General features: G+C 37.8%; 1 long non-coding RNA gene across 1 annotated transcript in view; it reads right to left on the reverse strand.

The window, feature by feature from the left end:
* Nucleotides 1-9,317: 9,317 nt before the first annotated feature.
* LOC115279352 overlaps nucleotides 9,318-23,472 on the reverse strand; it is a 34,871-nt gene continuing 20,716 nt past the window's right edge. The window contains exon 3 of the long non-coding RNA XR_003903383.1: nucleotides 9,318-9,382. This is a non-coding gene — a long non-coding RNA (uncharacterized LOC115279352). The remainder of the gene's footprint in view (nucleotides 9,383-23,472) is intronic.

Genomic DNA, 23,472 nt, shown 5'->3' on the forward strand with positions numbered 1-23,472 from the left:
TGGAAGGAGCTATGAAAAAGGGGTAGAAGGATCAAATTATATAGGTTCCCATAAAACCAATAAATTGTTGGAGCTGGGTATGTGAGGGAGTAAGCTAGAAAATTAGAGCTGAAACTAGCAGATTAGAATTCCTGAAATTGAGATTATAGACAGGTGCCAGATGTTGACAAATAAAAGGTATAAGGCATGACCATGTGAGTGAGTGACTGAGATGGGCTGGAAGACAAAATCCTTGGAGAGAAGAAGCTTAAGAAACTGAAAGCCAAACCAAAACAAGACAAAGCAACCCCCAGGACATTAGAGGGATCATTACAGGGTTATTACAATCACCAAGAATCATGAAGCCGTGTTGGGAATAGTGACAGTGAACTAGAGTTAAGCACTTCAATGAATGAGGAAAGATAACTTTAGGCTCGGCAAATGACAATGGCAAGGACTGGTGGATGGTTTGATGACATGGGATTCAAAGCTAGAGAAGCCCGAGGAGAAGGAGGGAGAGTGGGCTGGAAGTGGCACTGAGCAATTACCACGCCTGTGGTGAGAGGCTATAGGAGGAAAATAGCCAAACTTGAGAGGGCTCATAAGGAAGCAGCGTCTGGGAAAAACCAGGGCCAAACAATGCAGGAGGGTGACAGGAAAATGTTGCTCAAAATGGACTGTGAGTTCCTCTGGAAAGGTTTCAGGAATTGGGGACAGGTGACAGATATAGTCAAAAAAGAGGATGCACAGAGAAACAGAGAAATGAGAGATATGGCCCCATGCGGGAGATCTGTGGATCAGATGACCTCTGAGTCTGGATTTTCCTAGAGTGATCCATGTAAACAGGATTGAAGTCCACAGTGAAACTGCTTATGATCCTCTCAAGGTGGTGGCCAGCGGTGACAAAGAACAGGGGAGGGGAGGGCTGAGCAAGAACAGAAGATTCTCGATAAGACCAAACATGTATCCAACCCCTCTTTTTCCTCAGGAGCAGCAGCTGTCTCAACAAAGACACCCTAACTCCAGCTTCCTCTTTCTTCTGGGACACAAAGTAGTATTATAAGAAACTCAGTCTTCTGAACCCATACCTCAGCATCTGCATTCACAGATTAACAAATATTCTAGAGATCATGAAGCCCTACCTCTTTCATAGAAAGATGAAGATCACATCTCTCTCCTTGCTTGTGCATGGCTCATCTCTCTCTCTCTCTCTCTCTCTCTCTCTCATTCTCAAAATAAACAAACCTTTAAAAAAAAACAACTGTGCCTTGGGTGGCTCAGTTGGTTGAGCATCTGACTCTTGATTCTGGCTCAGGTCATGATCTCATGGTTCATAGTTGTGAGCCCTGCATTGGGGCTCTGCACTGATAGTGCAAAGCCTGCTTGGGACTCTCTCTCTCTCCCTATCTGTCTCCCTCTCTGTCTCCCTGACTCTCTGTCCTTCCCCTACTCATGCTCTCCCGCTCTCTCTCTCTCTCTCTCAAGATAAATAAAAAATTTAAAAAAAAAAAGAACTTTAGTAAGATCACAAAGTTGGTTACAGGCGGCTGACACTAGGAATCTGATGACTTTATCTCTGGTCAAATGTTCTCTGTCTTACACAATATTACGGTTTTGGAAGGTTACAATTTTAACAAAGAAAGTGATGAGCTATTTTGAAAGATATTTTTAAATGTTTACATAGTATAAGAAACAATGAGTGTATCTGTCATGTGATAATATCATAAAGTATTGATAAGTATTTATGACTTGCTTACCTCTTCTAGGCAGTGTGATGCTTTTTACATACATTTTTCTTTTATTGACACAACAATCCACCAAAGCAGGCACAGTGTTATCCTTCTCTCACAGATAAACAAACCCAGTCTGTGTCCCTGCCTGCCCAAATGTGCTCAGTTCTCTCTGACTTTGTAGACCCACATAGACTTAAATTCTCACCAATGATATTTTGTTTGATTGTTCACTGCTCACTTCTCAGCCTTTCCATACCAGCTGACTCTGCACAACCTTATGGGACCTTTTCCCACTCTTCGATCTCACAGGGTTCCTTCTCTGCTCCCACTCTTGCCTGCTTGATTGGCAGTGTCTGCTGGACCTGAGTACAGCCAGGGATCTGATTGGAATCCTTTTAGAGAGTCAAACGGAGGTCCATAGTTGCTTCTTCCAATGCCTGCTGGTTGTATCCCACACATACTCTTGGCTACTTGTTCAGAAGCAAGTCATTGTCTTTCTCCAATCTCAGCAAACTACTCATTTTGCTACTTTTGTTTCTAGCATGGCCATTCTTCTAGAGCTATAAAGTTAAACATTTAGGTCATCTTTTCTTTCTGGCTTTCCTTTGTTTTCTTTCCTTCTGCCCCCAACTTACTAAATTTCAAAGTTGTTTCAAAGTTCCATACCTATCTCCTCCTTTCCATTCAATTTCTGTCACACATTGAGGCTTTCATAGCCTGCTCACTATGCTTTTGTAAAAGAATAGTCCCAGATCCTATTTCTCCACCTTCCCATCAATCCTGTTAGTTCTATGGTCAATTAACTTTCCCAAGGTTCAGATCCTACTTCTAAAAGCTTTAATAATTGCTTGGATGCAAGACTTTTCATAATGCCTTTCCCATCTTCCTTCTCAGAGTTGACATTTCTTCTATATATCAGTCAAACTGAACTGTTTATGGGACACATTCTTGTTTTACTTCATGTTTCCACTTCTGCAGTCCACTCTCTGGAAAGCCCACCATTCACCTCAGTCTATCTTAATTGTCACATACTCTTGAATTCCCTAAGCTGATTTGGTTGCTACACATTTTGCAGCCCCTCAGGAAATAAATCTCTATACCACAATTATGACATTTCTTCTGTGCTTTGCATTATAGTTTTTTGTTCTTGAGCTGGTTTCAAATATTTGAAAGCCTGTCATGTGGAAGAGAGACTGAACTTGTCCCACAAATCTCCAGAGTAAAACCAAGACTAATGACTAAGACATAAAAAACAAACAAACAAATGAAGAAACCCACTTCTAACTCTATACAGAAAGAGTTTTCTGACATTCAGAGTTGTCCTAGTATTGGGATGCCTCTGAAAGAGGACATTCCCTATCACTGTAATGTTCAAGCACAGTTTTAAATACTACTTTTAGCAGATGTAGTAGAAAAGACACATAAATTGGACCTGATGGTCAGTAATAGCACCTTAAAAGCTGGTGATTTTTTTTTAATTTTATGTTTCTAAAGGCGCTTCAGACACCCAACATAGATAGAACCTTGTCATATATTGGTATGTTGGGTCTACTACTACTTTTTAAAAGTCTACTACCTTTCAACTCCCCAACATCAAAATAAAAAGAATTCATCCAGACAACAAACTTGGAAAGTTGGGAGTACAACTAAGAGGAAAGATCAACCTTCATTCTTTAAAAAAAAAAAATTTAACAATGCTATTTTATGAATAATATCCTGCCCCTTGAATATAAATAAGTATATAGATAATAGCCTTGCTATTCCTTGAATATTCACCTTAAAAATCACTTAAGTGCTTTATAAAACCTATGAAAGGTTCTTTCTCCTATAAAATCTATGAAAGGTTTTTGTAGTATCATCTCTCATGATACGAGAACAGAATGCTAACGACTACAAATATCAACTGTAAAGTAGTTTTACCTCACTTGACTCTTTGCATATCATATACTTGGGACCTGAAATAAATATAGTGCATATGCATACTTTTGACACATAAAGGGATTTTCTAGTATTTCTTTTTATATAAGTTGATTTGACAACAGTGACAGATGATTATGATAGTCTTGGAACTTTACAGTGAATTCTTTATCAGAAATGTGAATTTCCTTTTAAAATAGAAAGTTAAAAATAAATTAAACCATTGAAGGAAACATTTCTTAGAAAGTAACTGAATCTTAATATATAAACAAAATCTAGGAATAGTCAATGGACACAAGAAAAAAACCTAACATGTATGTAAACACACAGAAAAAAATGTTCAACCACACTAATTATTGAATAAATTTACATTAAAACAATGAGGCACCATTTCACACCTATTAAATTAGCAAATATTTTAAAAATAATACTCATTATTGGTGTGGCTACCGTGGATCTAATATACATTGTACGTGGTATTATAAATTAGCATAATATTTTTGGTAGTTATTTCACAATACACTTTAAGATTCATTAAGTTTCCTTATTCTTTGATCTAAGAATTGAAATTTCAGTATGTATCTAATGAAATGATAAAAACTGGTTGCCTTGATATTCATTGCTGTATAGGTAGCAACATAAAATTTTCAATCATAGGCAAATGTTTTCAGTAATCCTTCCATTGAGTTAAATATAATATAGCCATTAAAAGTATAATTTGAAAAATTATATAATACTGAAAAAATGATAGGCATGTGATTAACTATAAAAAGCAATATACAAAATAATACCTAAATTATTACAATAGTGTATAATTTATTCTATAGGGACAAGAATTAAAAAGAGAAGCTTTTAAAATATTGTTTATCTGAACTTCAAATTTATTTTAATTTTTTAAGGTTTATTTATTTATTTTGAGAGAGAGGAGAATGCAAGCAGGGGAGAGGCAGAGAGAGAGGGAGAGAATCCCCAGCAGGCTCCACGATCTCAGTGTGCAGCCAGATGCAGGGCTTGAACTCACAAACCTTGAGATCATGACCTGATCTGAAACCAAGAGACAGATGCTTAAGCAACTGAGCCACCCAGGTGCCGCAAGAAAGAACATTTTATTCTTGTAAGGGTGGTATTTAAAAAATGTACCTTTTATGTTTGTTACATTGCCATGCTATTTTTCTGTTAAAGTAAAGTAAGATCATGTTTAGTCTTATTATGTGGAAGGGATCAGTACCAAGTAGGCTCCTCAGCTGGTCATATCAAACCTCTTGGTGTCAGATTCAGTATGCATTATAAAAGTTTGGAAATAGGTTCTCTCCAAGCTCTTTGTAGGTTCATTATTCTAAGGCTGCAAATAGTCTGAGAGAAGGATTATGTAGGGAAGCTTCTGTTAATTGAGGAAACTCAGCTTTTCCTAACAGTGAGGCTAAATTATAAGACTCTGAAAGTATCAGAAAGTGGCAGATAAACTTCATTTGAGGCCACAGTAACAGTTACCCTGTATTCGGTGCCAGCAATGTTCTAGATACTGAACTTGCACTTTAGTTTTATTGCCTCATTACTGAAAACAATCCTATGAGTTTATTTCTTCATTTTCCAGAGGAATAGGTGGAACCAAAAAAGAAAATAAGAAATTTGCTTAAAGTCACTCGTATCTTATTGGCTGGTCTGGAATTTGAATTCAGATCTATCTCCCTCTCCTGCTCATGTTCTTTGCATTGTAATAGACTACCTTCCAGAATGGTATCATTTAAGAAGATATATTCCAACTTCAGTCATTTCAAAGTCAGTCCCTGCACCAAGCAATCACTTACAAACCAACAAGGGTTATCTAGACTCACCATAGCCTAACTGCTGAGTACTGGCCTACCATACTGTTAAAGCCAACATTTCTGGCATCCCATGGAATAGACCACTATCTCATGCCCTTGAGTATCCACTGAGGAAAACCACTGATGAATGTCTAGCTTTTCTAAGCACGGATGCAAAGTTGGAGGACATTTATTTTTCCTATTCTCATGTTCTTCATTCTGCATGTACCTCCCTAGTAAAATGCTAACAGTAGTCAAACAATCATGTCAAAGGAGAAAGTATTTAACAGTGTTTAAAGAATGTTGTACAATTAAGTAAATTTAAAGACTTTATTGGCTTTATTCAACAATCCATGAATCTGTCTAGTAAATAGAAAAAACTCTGAGGAACTATACAAAATGGAAGACTTTTATCAGCAGAAGGAGGCAACAAGGGAATTAGTAGCAAAAGTGAATTGTTTCAGGCAAGGTCACCTTCCTTTGGGGGATAGCAGGAACCTATCAGGCAGATTACCTCACTAGTGCTGACCAGGAAGTTTCAGTTTGACCAGTTAAATTACATTCCCAGAAAGGCTGAAATTGCAATTAGGTTAGGTATTATGTCTCAGTTTGGTGATGTGGGCTTAGCACAAGTAACTCCATTTTGGAGCTGCTGTCTCTTTTTTAGCAATATTCCCTTGTTGACCAGACTCAGCTTAACCGAAAGATGTGATCAAAATTTAAGACATGAGCGTCATTCCTAGATACTCCTCTGAAGTTCTCAAACTTTTTGTTTGATCCTTTATGTGGTATTCACAGAAGACATTTTTTTTGAATCTCTATTATTCACAGGTCAAACATTCAAGTTCACTTTTTTTTAGTCAGTCATTCTCTTCATTCTTTTTTTGATGTTCCAGTTTTAACAGGATAATTTGCTTGGTGGTCAGTGGCTGCAAACATGCCTTTAAAGCTTTTGAGAAAATCCAGTGCATTGGAGACAGTACCATGACTATTATAAGCAGGGTAATCCCCAATGTCCGGAGTGTACTTCAGAGCCATAGTCCACAAGAACCAAACCAATCAAAATCAAACTAGTCAAAGAAAAACTGTATTGAAAGCATCACTTCCTTAAGCCACTGGGCTTGTTCAATGATCTCATGTAGCTGAGTTTCCACTTCTCCAGAAATATTAATTCAGGTGCAGTAAGTGGTGTTGATCACAGCACAGACACCTCCCGGTTCAGCTAAAAGATAATCAAGGCTATCCTATTATCAAGATGGACCTTGGCCAGAAAGCCTAAGGGTCTTTTGGGGCAGCTATCATTTTTGTAGAGGATTCTTCAGTATTTTCTAGAGTTAAGGAGAAATTCCTGATCATAGCCTCATTTGTACTCATCTGTAAACAGGGAAGTAGGGATTTGCCAAAGGAAGTAAATTCTGAATCATAAATGTCTCCTGGTAAATCCTTTCCAACTCAGTGATATAAATCCCAGGGAGTTGACCACTAAGGTGTCTCAGTTTGTTTGTAAACAGGCACACAGTTATATAACCTAAGAGGCATTCGCTAGTTTTACACCAGCCCACTAGGCATTCATAGGCCCAAGGAGAATGATAACTACCACACAAACATATATTATGTTGGGGCATAAACTACTCCTGCCAAGGTGGCACCATTAATGAATTCTAGCGTTGCAGACAGATCAGAGTTTTGGATGACAAATCCAGCAGTCCAAATGCAATGGCTTAAGATATCATCATTTTTCTAGGCCAGAGAGAAGCAAAAATGGACGAAAGAGGCATAAAGACTTTCATGGTGTAAGAATTAAGAAAAGTATTGGTCAGAAAGAGAAGGAAGAGTGAAAAGAAAAATGTTCTTCATCTGACATCTAGGGAGGAAACCATCTACATGGATGTCAGCTATTTCTCGTCAGTTTGACTTTGAGGCCCACAACTGCACTTCCTCTTTAATTGGGAGATGTGGTCCCAACATTCAAGCCCCTGATGTTTGTAGGTTGTCTGGATAGTGAGGAGGACCTGGTATAGTCTCTTTCAAGGAGATTCAAGGGTGGTCGTGTTCTTAATGATTCCAAAACAGAAGGGTGGGAGAAAATTCTAAAAGTTTGGCCAGATGTAGCCAGACATTGGAGAACACAAGAAGATTTCAAATCTGACCCACTTTACAGATATATAAAAAACACTCAAAAACAATGAACAGGACTAGAATCTAACGTCTACAAAAGTGCAAATATAATTTTTCTCTCTATAATAACCCCCATTTTTTACCAAGATAATCACATTAAAACTAAATTCTTTACTTAAACGCAGCCAAAATTGTGATTGACCATGAAAGCTCTTTTTATAGACTGTTTTGCTAGAACACTTCATGAGGAATCTCAGATTGAATTCTGTTTTTTAACATTTTTATTTATTTTTGAGAGACAGAGAGTGAGCAGAGGAAGGGCAGAGAGAGAGGGAGACACAAAATTCGAAGCAGGCTCCAGGCTCCGAGCTGTCAGCCAGAGCGTGACGCGGGGCTCAAACTCACAAACTGTGAGATCATTACCTGAGCGGAAGTTGGCTGCTTAACCTACTGAGCCACCAGGCGGCCCTCAAATTGAATTCTTAAAAGCCTTGGAAGCCAAGAGGCCAAACCGGGACTCATCATTGGATTTTACCTGGAATACCTACAGCTTGGGTGAATTCTCTCTTCTGGTAGTCCTCCCAAATACCCTGAGGTTCCAGGGTCTGCCAGGAAGTGACCTTCATTACTCATCTGATAAGGCTACTGGGAACCTTATAAACAAGATACAAGGCCAATTTTTTAAAACTATTCCTTAAAGCTGTCTGGTCGTATGTGAGTCTATATACCATTCTCTCAAATATGATGCTCTGAGCAAAGCCTTGGTCCTATATAGCCAGTGTTTCCACTTGCATCCTGTTATAAGGAGAACACATTCTCCTTGAACTTATGCAAATAAATAATGATATTTTCATGAAATTAAAATAAGTATCCAATTCTCTCTGTTTAATTCAGGAACCTTCCTTTCAAGTACACTCCTTAAATGAACAATCCCATCTAATTAGAATGTTCCCCATAATGTACATTGTAATTCTAAGCTTATTTTATTTAGATTTTGCCATTTTTGTAGCTATTTATGGCTTTTCGGGCCATAGGTCTTAGACATAAAATAAGTGGGTGCACCTCAAGGTGACACACTAAACTCTTTGGAATTTAAGGAACTGACCCTTTCTTTTTTAGCTAAGCCTTTGGGTGTCTCAGAGCTAAACTAATATCTAAGGGGGGATGTGCTACTGAGCTAGAGACTGTGTGGTGTTTCACAGCGAACCTCACTGCACAGAAATTTTCTTGAGGTTGGAAGGTGACCTAGTGTCGATCTAACAGCTTTTAAGTTCTTGATCCATACCCACCAATTTTGTGGCTTTTGGCCTCAAATATTCCCATTAACAATAACTTTACGTACACAAAACACGGCAAACAAACATGTGCACCTTAACACACAACAGTAATCAAGGAATATTACTACAGCTTGGCCAAGAGAAAGTCTTGTGTGTACCACCAACAATCCCAATGTTGTCTCGGGGACTATGGAAAGGGGTGACAACAAACAACAAACGGGGACCACACACTGAGATTCCAAACAAATGGGAAACCATGGACTAAGTCACCAGTAGTTCCCAAAATGGAATCTGGGGACTGAACCAAGGGATGGGGTTTTCCTATCAAACAGGGAATTGCAGTCTGAACTATCACTGGTTGCAATATGGAAATTAGATCAGGAGCTCAACTCAAAAAGAGCAGAGCTCAGGACTAAGAGGAACTTACCCGTGGCCTTCAGAAACAGCAAGGAAGACAGAGCACTCAAAGAGCTCACAGGTATCATGTCTCTGCTTCTTGTTGTCCCCAAAGCCATCAGAAGTTTTCCTTCAGATCATGACACTGCCATCAAATCTGTTAAAACACACACACACACACACACACACACACACACACACACACATACAAGGTTTAACTGAATAAATTTAAAAATCTAGGGTACTTTACACAACAATTCATGAATTGGCAGCATCCCATCCAGTAAATAGAAAGGAGCTCTGAAGAGCTGTACAAAATGGAAGATGCTTATAGACAGAAGGTGGGACAAAGAAATTAGCAGCAAAGAGTGGACTGTTTTAGGCAAGGTCACCTTCCTTCGGGGGATGTGGAGGAGGGAGGGGCTGTCAGGCAGACTACCTCACTATCTGTTGACCAGGTCATTCCAATCTGGCTTGTTAATATTATATTCCTGAGAGGCGGAAACTACGATTAGGTTAAGTATTAAGTCTCAGCTTGGTGATGTGAGCCTAGCACAAGTGAGTGTACTTTGGGTCTGTTGTCTCTTTTTTAACACAGTGAAATCTCAGGCAGCAACCAATTAATTGGCAAGGTACTAAAGGAAGTAAACTATTAAAATTCTTGAACTCACGTAACTTGGGTGGCCTCATACGCCATATGTCAGAATTCTCTTTTCAAAAGATCAGAAAATAACTTATAATTCTGTGACCATGGGGAAAATACTGGTTGAGATATCTTTTTTTAAACTTTGAAAATTAGAAAGGATTAGAGAAAAATGAGAATGCACTAATTTGCCAGCCAAGTAGAATAACGGAGTATCCCTGGGAAAAATTTAAGGGATAGCTTAAGTCATAAAACTACCGCTAGTAAGGGTAAATATTTGGAACTTGTTACCTACTTGGAAAAGAATCAAATATAAATAGGCTCCAGAAGATCTATTATAAGATAGTAGATAATTTTTTTAATGTTTATGCTGATAGCGCAGAGCCTGACATGGGGCTCCAACTCACAGATGGTGAGATCATGACCTGAGCTGAAGTCGGACACAACTAACTGAGCCATCCAGGTACCCCAAGATAGTAGATAATTATATATCAGGTTAAGGGTAAAATGAGAAAACTTAGGACGAATTTTGAATCTCAAAAATTAAGGCAGTCACATCTTTCCACAGTCTGATGCTGCTGCTGGAAACATGGCTGGTGAGCACAGCTTGGGCCCTATACAGCAATTCTCATGCTCATTTATGCCTATGAGTATGCAGAAAATAGCAGTTCATATATATGTAGGAATTTACTTTTCTATGTGTAAGTCAGCATAAATATGTTGTTTGCAATGCGTGTGCAACCAGGTAACCAAAATGTTTTACTTGCAACCTATAAGCCTTTAAATGAACACATTCTGCTCCTTTCTATATTGCTTGACATAGCCTTCTTTATAACGTCGATTGTTTCTTTTAGCTGTGAATCTTCATCTCCTCTTTGGAAACCTACATAATGTTTTAAGTAATAGGCATTATTTTTTAGGGCAGTTTTATAAAATTGAGCAGAAAGCACAGAGTTCCTGCATATCCTCCCGCCCCTCCCACATCTACACACACCTTCTCCTATGATTAACACCTTGCATGAGTGTGGTCTATTTGTTACAACTGATAAGCCAATATTGTTACATTATCATTAACTAAGATCCACAGTTTAAATTAGGGTTCATGTTTTTTATTGTACATACCATGAATTTTGACAAATATATAATGACATGTATGACCATTACCATATCATGTAAAATAGCTTCAAAGCCCTAAATACCCCTAAGCCCACATATTTTAATGGAAAAATTTGCCTCTCTCAGCTGGTTATTGGTTTAGCATGAATGATGACATTGCACCCAAGCAGACAACATGTTGAACCTTTATAAAGTGATGAAGAAAAGTCAATAGATTTCAAAATATTGGAAAGGTCAATAACTACTCCACGTCTTGCTGGGAAAACTGCCAAACTCATAATAATACCATCTTTGGCCTGCTCAAATAGGAAAAGATGATGAGTGAACCTAAGATCTTTGGATATATCACTGTTAGAAATAAGAAAGAGATATTTCCTACTAAAGCTAAGCAGGATACCAAGAATTGAACCTACCATTTGATAGACTCCAAAGTTCTAAGACATGGTTAACACCACCCAATGCATAATATAATGTTGCTAAGGGATAGCTATTGTTCAAAGTCAGTCTCATAAGAGACGAAGAAAATTTTTAAATGACATATTGCAAAATTATAGCAACATATATGGGAAAGGCTATCTGAAAAGACAAGAGTAAAATAAAAAGTGAACAGGCATGTTCCATATACTAGGTAGCCATTAACAAAGTATGATTAGTAAATTTATTTTTATGAATAATGTTATGCTAAAAATTCTTTGCAAAAGAATATGGGACCAACTGTTGCACTTCGTTGTGGTTAGGACCCAACAAAAGAATACTAAGGAGTTGGTAGGAAACCAAACTACATCAAATGAAGCAAAAGAAGAAAAACTTCTGGAGCGCCTGCGTGGCTCAGTTGGTTAAGCGGCCAAGTTTGGCTCAGATCATGATCTCAAAGTTTGCGGGTTTGAGCTCTGCATCAGGCTCTGTACTGACAGCTAAGAGCCTGGAGCCTGCTTCAGATTCTGTGTCTCCCTCTCTCTCTGATCCTCCCCCACTCATACTCTGTGTGTCTCTCTCTCTCAAAAATAAATAAAAATGTTAAAAAAAAAAAAAAAACTTTGTTAAAAAAAAAGAAGGAAAACTTCTTTCCTTGGGGAAAAATAGTCCTAACTTGAGAGACTGATACTGTGATGGATAAGGCATTCAATTCCATCATTTTTTGTTTATACCCCAAGGCTACTTAACATCACCAGAGAAAGACACAAAATCCTGCCGGTTAAACTCACTACAATTTATGATGTCTAGCATCAACCATACATTCTCCACACGGCTCAGAAACCACTTTATTTTTGTCTCCCTATCTTACATTATATTACAGCTGTATTAAACCCTTTCCAATCATGTCAAGACTCCACTCCTGGGATGGTGACATTGTCACCTTACTGAAAAGGTGGACATTATCCAATTAAAGTTCTCCATAACCTCATCACCCATTCTCTCTGGCCCCTGTCCCAAAGAAACATGTTTACTCGTCCACCCCAGTGCCCTCCATCTTTGTCCATCTCTCCTTCTACCATCTCCCCTTTACTGCATTTTCATTCTCTGTCTCCATGTACTTTTTTTTATCCTACGCCTAGACAAAATTGAGCTTCCTTAGCCCCTCAAAAATTTGTTTTTTCACCTTTCAGTTTTCATTGTAGGTTATATATACTCGATCCTTAAAGAAGCCCATAAGTACTAGGTCAGGCTAATTATATATTACATATAATAAATTACATATTATATAAATATATAAACTTACGGTAGACGTTTCCTAAAAATAGGCTGGAAGTCGCTTTGCCAAACAGAAGAAGAGATGAAGAGAGAGAACCCTAAGGATGTTAACATTGATATAAAACCTCCCATTTTTATCTAAAGTCACCTAAATTGAAATGCGTATGCCAATGATTTTCCGAATGATCTCAGAGCGTATGGCTAACTCCCGCAGGCTAGCTCCCATACCTTCACGTGGGAATCTCAGATCCAGTTCTGACCTCACACCACGTAGTAATAGTTTCACGAAAGCCTATGCTGGGTCTCTAGAATTAGTGTTTGAGACTCAGGAGAGATGATGTCTCATACCTACCCACCAGTAAAATCAATATAGGAATTAGTTATAGTAAAAGTAAACTCTCCCATTCCGGATATACTAAGCATCTTTCTGAGGCAAGTATACTGGTCTACCAGATCTTACAGTAGAAACTCAGAGCTGAGATTACTGCCCAGAGACTGATGTAGAAGGTAAAAATTGTGTAAGTGCTCTTTTCACACTTTGAATTTCTCTGCCACTTTGTATTACTCAGAGTAACCCACTGGTTATGAATCTTGCAATGCACAAAGCCTTAAATCAGAGTTACTCTCGTCAATCCACACACTAAGTACAGTCTCATCCCAGAAAGGAGGAAATTTGTCCCTGCCATCTATACTGGATGCCCACAGCTGGCTTTATCATCTTTGGAAATTGAACCAAAAGCAGCAACAACAGTTTGGTATGAGTCACATGCATTATCTGATTTTTTAGCTTACAGTCCTACAACATAACATTTTTACCCTGACTTTATAGATGAGAAAGGGAAGTTCAGCAATAAAGTTGCATAATGAGGGTTCACATGCAGTCACCCCATATTTGGACATGCTAAAACCCAAACGTTTTCAACAACACATCACTGTTACCATACTTTATAAAAATGATTATGACTAATGAATATTGACTGCTTACTCTATACCAAACACTGTGATATTTAATCTTGATAACAACCAAATTTTTATTAAAAAAAATAATATCAGGAGTTATTATTTTTATTTCCATTTATAGTTGCATAACTTGCTTGAAGTTCGTGTTCAAAGTTGTCTGACACTAGAACTCATGAATATAAGCCACTATTGAATACTTTGATGATCTACAGAATATACATCTTGGGAACATCTTGGGAAAGGTCATCTCTCTGACATGGTTTCTTGAGTGTCCAATACAAACACCTGAAAACATAAAACCCACCACAGCAAGGTTGTGTCCCCACAATCCACATATTCCCACAGAAGACTAAGGATGGTCTAAAAGAGGTCTCAAAATATGGACACCTGTCTTGCCTTACTCCTGAATAGGCTCCATCTCAGGCATTATTTCCTACTTCATGAAGAAGTTAATTTGGTAAAGACAGCTGCCAGGTCACACCTGAACCTACAACCCTTTTCCCCTTTATGCCTTGGACTTCTCATTCCCCCTCACTGGAGCTAAATTTTATATTTCAATCGATTTCTCCCAAAACCCAACTTAAACCACACCTTCATGAGTGGGTCAACACAAATCCTAAGATCCTCCTCCGCCCTACTAACACTTTGTTATGAAGTCCCAGAATACTTTCCCACTAAACCTGGAAGTAATTATTCAATTCATATTGATGAACAAATTTAATGAGTTCTTTAACTGCATTTAAATGTCCAGTTTACATCCTTCCCTAGTGTTGCTAATTAATTGAAATAAGATTTATTGAAATATTTCCAGTTAACATTCAACATGATTCTAAATCTTACCTATTCTTTGTTATCACAAACTTACATATTCCTATGGAATATTTCCTCTGCTCTTCCTGAGTCTCCTAACATGTCCTAGTTTAAACTGTGCTTTCAGAGTAGTGTTAGAGCCTCATAGACTCTAGAGAACATGAGTCCTTAGGGATGCATTAAAGAATTCCTATAATTCGGATGGTCCAAGTAGTACTTGATCTCTGCTTCTGTCCATGCTACAGGGGGAACTGGTGGGGTATGAGTGCATCTAACAGAGGGAGCCACTTGGGCAACTCATATTACAGGCAAGGTCTGCCACAGTTCTCTGTAAATAACTACTCTGCAGTACCATGCCATACTACACCTGTCTAGGTTACTGTCAAGAACCACCCAAGATCATGATGTTGGAATATAATCTTAGACAACAGCCAGAATTTTGAAGTGAGGAAACTACTAAGAAAATCAAGGGACCACAACCACTATCTTCGCATTATGGTGCCTGGCAGATATTAAAGAGGTTTAGTTCACGAAGTAAGTTTTGAAGAACATAAGGATGTTCCAAAAATACTACAGTTGATTATAATGAGTAAAAATAGTGCTATGAGCCACTCGTTCCCTATTGCCAGTGCAATAAAACACCAATATATGTATATTTGTGTGTGTGTATATATGTGTGTGTGTGTATATATATATAGAAGTTAGTTTAGGCAGCCACACTTTGAGGTATGCTAATAGACCTGAAAGTCAGGAAAAGATGCTTTAAATACTTTATAATTCTCAATTCAAAAGGCTACTGGAGGAAATATTTGTTTATTCAAATACCATACTCAAGATATATGTTTACTATGTGCCATGCAAATTCTAAAAGCTTTACAAAGATTAACTTATTTAATACTCATAACAGCCTTGTGAGGTATGTACCAATATTGTCTCCATTTAATAGATACAGAAAAGTGAGGCAGAGAAGTGAAATAACTCTAGTAAATGTTAGAGCTAGCTTTCAAACACTGGCTCGTGGGCTCTGAGTCTGAACCCTTTACCACTGCACTATGTACTCCCTTCACTGCCCATGCGTCTGCTGGTGTCAAACGACAAATGCTTGAAGTCTCTGAAGACACAGAAAAAGAAAAAAGTCATTTTTTTAGCCACCAAGTATTTATTCTACAACTATAAAATGATAGGCACTATACTAGACATTGAGGATATTATGAAGAACAAGATATATAGGTCTTTAAGTATCTTATTTTCTAGTGGGAGACATAAGCCACTTGAGGCAAATACAGACTAACTTTGTAATAGAGGTAGAACGGGAAGGACATGTCACCCAGACTAAAACTAGTATGGAGGCTTCATGGAGAAATTCACATATAAGAAGAAATCCAAAAATAGAGTAAAAATTTATTTAGGAAGGGGCACCTGGATGGCTCAGTCAGTTAAGCATCCGACTTTGGCTCAGGTCATGATCCCATAGCTCGTGGGTTCAAGCCCCGCATCAGGCTCTGTGCAGACAACTCAGAGCCTGGAGCTTACTTTAGATTCTGTGTCTCCCTCTTTCTGTCTCCTTCCCTGCTCATGTTCTGTCTCTCTCTCTCCTTCAAAAATAAATAAATACTAAAAAAAACAGTTATTTGGGAAAACAAGGAGCAAGAAAGAGCAAAGATGGTAAGGAAAGGGGAAGATAAGTTAGCATGTTCCAAGAGATGAAGGAGACTTTTTTTTTTTTTAACAAAGAAAGTCAGGGTGGTTGGATTATAGGATGTGTGGTGGGGTATGGAGGAAAATAAGGCTGATTAGCCATGAAGGAAACAAATAATACAGCGCCGCTTAGGCCTTGTAAAGGAATATCAGGGTTTTTTTTAGCTGAGAGCAATGGGATGTCTTTAAACTTTTAAAGCAAGTGAATAACATAATCTGATTTGCATTTTAGAAAGGCACGTTGGATGCAATGAAAATTTACAACTCTGAAAAGTAGGAGCAATGTCTTGACCATTAATATGGAGACCAATGAAACTGGACTAAGAAGCACAAACACAGGCGACACTGTGCTGGGCCGCTAGGAAAGAGCTCAGGAAGGTGTCTGTCTCCTATCCTACTGCCCATCCCTGGCTGCAAAGCTGACTAATAGAGCGGATGGACTTCGGCTACATTCCCGTCATCTTCTGTAGCAGCCAGAGTATTATGTGTCCTGTTCCCTGGCCATTACCAGTACCTCTCCATTTATACCCACGTATTCCACACGCCTATCAGGAAGCAGATGGCAATGAGAGGGAACTCAGGAGGGGCCACATTATACCTTGAGAAGTAAAACCTTCACTAGTAAAGGACTGACATGGCTGAGACAAGGAAATCACTATAAGTAGTTTCTTCAGGCTCTTTTAGCTGTTCAGAAAGTCAGAAAATTAGACAGCATAAGACACCTCTTGCTCCAACCAAGTCATATATATATATATATATGTGTGTGTGTGTGTGTGTGTGTGTGTGTGTGTAAATAATGTGTGTGTATATATATGTATATATACGCATATATATCTCACTTTTAAATATGTGCATAACATTTTAATCTATGGTTGTAATATATCAAAGTGTGACTTGCTTGGACTAAGAAGCATGCATAGATAACTAGAGAAAGAGAGAAATGCTGATGTGAGATATATCTATATACTGATATATTAGGTATCATATATATATACTGATATACTGATATAATTATGTGTGAAGAAATTCAAGATATATATTTGCAGTACAGTACATTGAGCATAATCTTAGGGAGAAATATTAGTGACACAGGAAAATCTTTCAAAAACAGTGTTAAACCAAAACAAACAAAAGGCAGATACTCCTTTATATAAAAATAGAGAAAGACTTCTGTATAAAAAATTATATATATTAAACAAATATTGTGAGTGTCTGCTTTGTGTGAGGCACTGCTCCAGTGCTAGCAATATAACAGTGAACAAAACAGAAAGCACAAGAATTTCTAACCTCTGTGCGCACATTCTGTTGGAAGAAGACAAACAAGAAACACAATAAATAATTAAATTATTTACTATGTTAGATAACTATGGGGAAAACCTAGAGTAACAGGAAACAGAGTTTGGGAGGTACAACAGAAAAGGGTGCGTAAGGTACACTTACTGAGAAAACGGCCAGTCAGAGGGCTGGCAAATCCCACGCTTCTATTTCGTCCATCAATAAACTGTTGGTGGTGGTTATTTCTTTTTTTAATGGGTAATTTATAAGGGAGTGTTTGGTTTTTTAATGCTTTTATGTATTTTCCACAAAGAAGATCTACTATATTTGCAATTGGGAAAAAATGTTAAAAAAATACAATAATCTATATGGTCAACTGTAAAATTAGAAGTTCTATGCCAGGTCCAAATGGTTTGATAGGCAAATTTTGCCAACATTTGAAAGAAAAAAATATTATCCTGACTCTATACAAATTTCCAGAAAAATGGAAAAAGAGAAAATTCTTCTTAACTAATTTTATAAAACCAATAAATATTGATTCCAAATATTTAGGAAAAAGGAAAAGAACTTTTTAAAGTTATAGGCCCATTCATTCATAAACATATGTAGAAACTCTAAATAAACCATTAGCAAATTAAACATACTATATATAAAGATAATATACCGTGACCAAGTTGAGTAAAACCGAGGAATCCAAAGATGAATAGATCTCTAAAGATCTCTAAATATAACTCACCACATTAACAGATTAAAGGGGAAAAAAACATTTGATTTTCACAATTAATGCAAAGTAAGCATTTAATAAAATCAAAATAACATAGGAATACAAAAAAAATCTGAGTAAAGTAGAAACAGAAAGGATAGCTTTAGCCTGTTAAGGGTATCAATAAAAAACCTACAAAACCTACAATAAGATAATCAACCTAAAGAAAGAAAAGTTAAAGGGGCGCCTGGGTGGCTCAACTGGTTAAGCATCTGACTCTCAATTTTGACTAAGGCCATGATCTCATGGTAGTGAGATCGAGTCCCCCTGCAGGGCTTGTACTGGGTGTGGAGCCTGCTTAAGATTCTCTCTCTCTCTTCCTCTGCTCCTTTCACGTGCTCTCTCTCTCTCTCTCTGTCTCTCAGAAAAGGAAAAGGAAAAGTTAAGAGACTGTGTGCTAACATCAGAAGCAAGACAAAAATACCCTCCATGTCCACTTCTACACAATATTGTACTGAAGGTCTTAGCCAGCACAGTAAGAAAATCATAAAAAAGTAAAAGCATAAGAATTTTAAAGCAAAGAACAAATATTTTTATTATTTACATGACAGTATTATCTGTATGAAAATCCTTAAAAATCTTACACACAAATTGCTTACTTAAAATATGGGATGGTTTAACAAGATGGCTGGACATAAAATCAATATTTAGAAGTCAACTGCGTTTCCATATACCAGCAATATGCAGTCAGAAAACATAAACTAAAAGACACTGTTATTTCTCCTCCACCTAGGACACGATGAGAAGGCGGCAGTTCTCAAGCCAGGAAGAGAGTTCTCACCAGAATTCAACCCCACTGGCTCTCTGATCCCAGACTTCCAGCCTCCAGAACTCAGGAGTCAAATGATTTACTTGCAACAACCAGGTTCTTGTCACCCAGAGCTTCCTTTCCACTCAACATGACAGTCTGGGGAATCCCAGAGCAGGGGTTGCAAAGCTGAAGGAAAATTCTGGGAGCCCCTATCTGAGAGAATATAGGAAGTTCCATCTCTCTTCACATTCATCATGTGTGTTTGGTGCTACACTTAAAATAACGGACTTCTAGTCTTTGTAATAACAACTTACCAATGTGCAAATATGTCCCAAACATCTTCAAACACCTCAGGATAATCCTATGAAGATGGCATTATCTCTCTTTCACAAATAAGGAAATTTTGCCTCAAGCAGGTTAAATAATTCACCTTAAAACCCATAGCCTGTAAGCAGTACAATCAGAATCAGAATCTAGATCTCCTGACTCCAAATCACACATTCATAACTGAAAAACTAAATGGGAGACTTGGCCCCAAGAAATAGCTTCTACATGACTCCAGGAGAGATCCACAATGTTCTGCATTGCACCACCTACACCACTGTTCTTACATCTCCTGGGATTCTGTACTCCAGAAAGACAAAGGAAGCAGCCAAAGACTGCCTGGATGTCACTTTTTCCTAACTCAGAAAATAAGGCCATCGGGTCATTTTCACCCAAGCAAACAGTTGGTAAAGGTGTTCCTCCTCTGGCTACTTTTTTTTTTGGGTGGGGGGGGAGAGACATAGAGAGACAGTGTGAGCAAGGGAGGGTCAGAAAGAGAGGGGGACACAGAATCAGAAGCAGGCTCCAGGCTCTGAGTTAGCTGTCAGCACAGAGCCTGACATGGGGCTCGAATCCACAAACCGTGAGCTCATGACCTAAGCCGAAGCCGGATGCTCAACCAACTGAGCCACCCAGGTACCCCTAGCTACATTTTTTTTAAACCAGCTCTGTGATTGACTGATTGATTGATTGATTTTGAGAGAGAGAGAGAATGGGGGAGGGGCAGAGGAAGAGGAAGATAAAGAATCCCAAACATGCTCCACACCCAGTGCACAGTCCCAACCCAGGGCTCAATCTAATGGCTGTGAAATCCTGACCTGAGCTGAAATCAAGAGTCAGACACTTAACCAACTGAGCCACCCAGGCTCCCCTGGCTATATTTCTTAACTTAAAATACAGCAACTGGTTACCCCTATACATAGACTAATGATGATATTTGTATAATTATTTTGCAACTAGTCACCATACTGTCCTATCTCTAATAATTTTTCAGTTTGTGTACCTTAAAAACCTAAGACAACCATTGTATCCTGTGGCGGGCCCCGACAGTATCCATTTCAGAGCATTAATTTTGCAACCTCCTTTCTAAGAGTCTGTCAGATTTTTTTTCTTAGCCTAATCATTGGCTTGAATTTCTAAAATAATAATTAATAGTGATGAGAAGACATGCTTGTCTTGAAACTGACTTTAAAGGGACTGTCTCTTAGAGCAGTGTTCTCTAGACATTATTTGGCCCCAAAATTCTTTTTTGCACAATATCCAACAGGCTCCTGTGTTCATCAAACACACTCTGGGAAATGCTACTTCACTATTAGGGATGAAGTTACTACTGACTGAAGATCTTTATCACAAGGAAATCTGTGGCTATCTTTCAATCTCTATGTTTTTAAGAGTAATGGATTTTAAACTTTATCAAATGCTTTTCTTGCATCTACTGAAAGCATCTAACTCTAAAAACAAGAAAAAAGAAGAGTACACAATTACAACAACATCAAATATACCAAGTACATATAAATAAGCTGTACCTAAGATGTTAAAGAATGTCTGTTCAACCAAAGATACCTTAAGGAATAAGAGTAACAAACTGAAAGAAGACATTTGCAGGTCATGTAATCAACACATGATTAGCATCAAGAATATATAAAGAAATTTTGCACATTAGTAAGAAGGGAACACTTGATAGAAAATGGGCAAAAGACATAAGCAGACATTTCACAAAAGAGAAAACACATACAGCCAATAAAGAAATGTTCAATCTTATTGGTTATTAGGAAAAGACATATCAAAACATTGATGACATATCATTTCACATCCAAGCAATTCCAAAAACTAAGAAATCTAACTTTACCAGGTTTTGACAGGGTATAGCACATTGATGTTGACATTGCTTGTGGAAGTACAAATTGACATTAGTATTTTGGAAAACAGTTAATCATGCCTTGTGATATTAAGCAAAGATATGGCCCCAAACCAAGCAATTCTACTTTTGCACATGGACATGAGGAGACACATATAACAATGTTCATTATAAGACCGATATGTAGAAACTACACAATTGTTTATCCACAAATAAATGTATGAAAAAAGACCATAATAGATTCACACAATGGGATGTTATACAAATAAGCTATAGTTAAAGCAACAAAAATGAATCTTAGCAATATATAATTGAGTGGAAAACGAAAGTGCAAGGTTACATGAAGAATAAGCATAATACTTGTTATAAAGTAAAAACAACTAAAACTACATGTTTTTTAGGAATACAGATATAAACTAAAATTATATTTTAAAATAGGCAAGAGTGTGAATGATAAACACAAGATTTAGGATAGTAATTATGTCCAAGAGGAGAAGAAGGGTTATAAGATGAGGGGTTATAAGATGAGGGAGGATCATACATGTAACTCATGTCAATATGTTGGGTGATACAGTAAATACTGTATTTACTGTATTAATTTAAAATTTTTTAATTAGATATTAGTTAAAAATATAATACCATGTATAGGATCAATGATGAGAACCAAGGTTATGATTAATCCTATCTGCATGTTTTTTGGTGTGTTTGTTTAAATAAAAGCTCTTTAGAATCATTTAGGGAAGCAAGTTGACCATTAGTCTGGAGATAGTGTTTAGGGGGGCAGTTACAAGGTTCACAATATGTCTAACACTTGTCACAACAAAAGTAACTACGGTTTCTTAGTTCTCTGGAGTTCACAAAGATATTTCACCAACTACTAATCCATTGACTCATACTGCTACAAACCTACCACATGAAATCATACAACTATATGACCCTTACATCTTGAAACACATATTAAAAACTATGTTCTGTAGAGCCTAGCTTGCCAATCTGGCTTTGCTTTTTAGATCTCTACTGCAGTTATAGCTTCAGCACAATGCTACCCAGGCTTTGACTCCAAGAGGATCATCTGGTGCAGAGAAGTGCAATACCTCGGGCTCTCAGTCTTATGGGAGATTTCAAAGGTGTTGTTGTCTTTGGCTCAGTTAGGCCTGGTAAGATAATAAGCTTCACATTTATATGGCACATATCAGTTTTCAGCATATTGTTTGCTTCTCAAAACAATTCTGTGAAGATATCAACCTATTATTATTCTCATGTTATAGAAAAGGAAACTCAGACTAAGGTATGTGACTTGCCCAAATTCACACATTTTATAAGTAGTAGAGTGAAGAGCCAGACTCAAGTATTCAGATTCCAGGTCTTTATTTCTACTGTAATGTCCATATTTCAGAAATTTTCACCACTCTTTCCCAAGAAAAAAGGAAAGTTTCCAAGAGAAGAAGAAGAAGAAGAAGAAGAAGAAGAAGAAGAAGAAGAAGAAGAAAAAGAGGAAGAGGAAGAAGGAGGAGGAGGAGGAGGAGGAGGAGAAGCCGCTGCCATATGAGTTTTGGAGAAATACCACTTTGCAGGACCATAGGCTAAAGTGATGACATTGAGTTTATGACAGCAGCATTGTCCCAGGGGCATGGAGGAGCTCTGCATCTCGGGATAGTTGCTCAGCCAGCACTAGGAGGAGGTGTCTCATCCTTGTGCACAGAACAATAACAATATGCATTTGACAAGCAGTGGGGACCTTGTTAACATGTTACAATGCCAAGACTTCACAACTTGCCTGCCAATCTGAAACCTAGAAATCTCTGAAAGTAATTGGATAGTGCCTGCCCCACCCGTGGTAATGAGCACTCCTGGCTCTAAAGAGTGTCTGCAATAGATTGACTATATTGAGAAAAGGTTAAATAATAATAATAATAATAATAAAACAAAGGCACTGTCCCCTTATTAAACACCTTCCATGTGTTTTAGCCCTGTGGCACTCATGATAAGGAAATGCAGTTGCAAGGAAATAGATATCCTGCCTGAAGTCATTCTTCTGGCAAGTGGCACACCCAGAATTCAAAGCCAAGCCTTCAGATTCCCAACTCTCTCTACTATAGCTGCTTCCCAAACTCATGAAGTAACACTCGGTCACTAACTCTGGAAACTCCCTTGAGACCCTTCTCTATAGATTCATTATAAACCCAGAGATCAGGCATATGAGTCATAAAAATAGCCATTTTTTATTGAATATCAGCTATTTTGTGTATTTTATTTCTAATCCCTTCAACAACCCTCTGGATCAGGTGTTAAAACCTACCCATTCTTGGGGCGCCCGGGTGGCTCAGTCGGTTAAGCCTCCGGCTCAGGTCAGATCT

The sequence above is a fragment of the Suricata suricatta genome, chromosome 15 (assembly GCF_006229205.1).
Source record: "Suricata suricatta isolate VVHF042 chromosome 15, meerkat_22Aug2017_6uvM2_HiC, whole genome shotgun sequence".
In the NCBI taxonomy this organism is placed as follows: Eukaryota; Metazoa; Chordata; class Mammalia; order Carnivora; family Herpestidae; genus Suricata; species Suricata suricatta.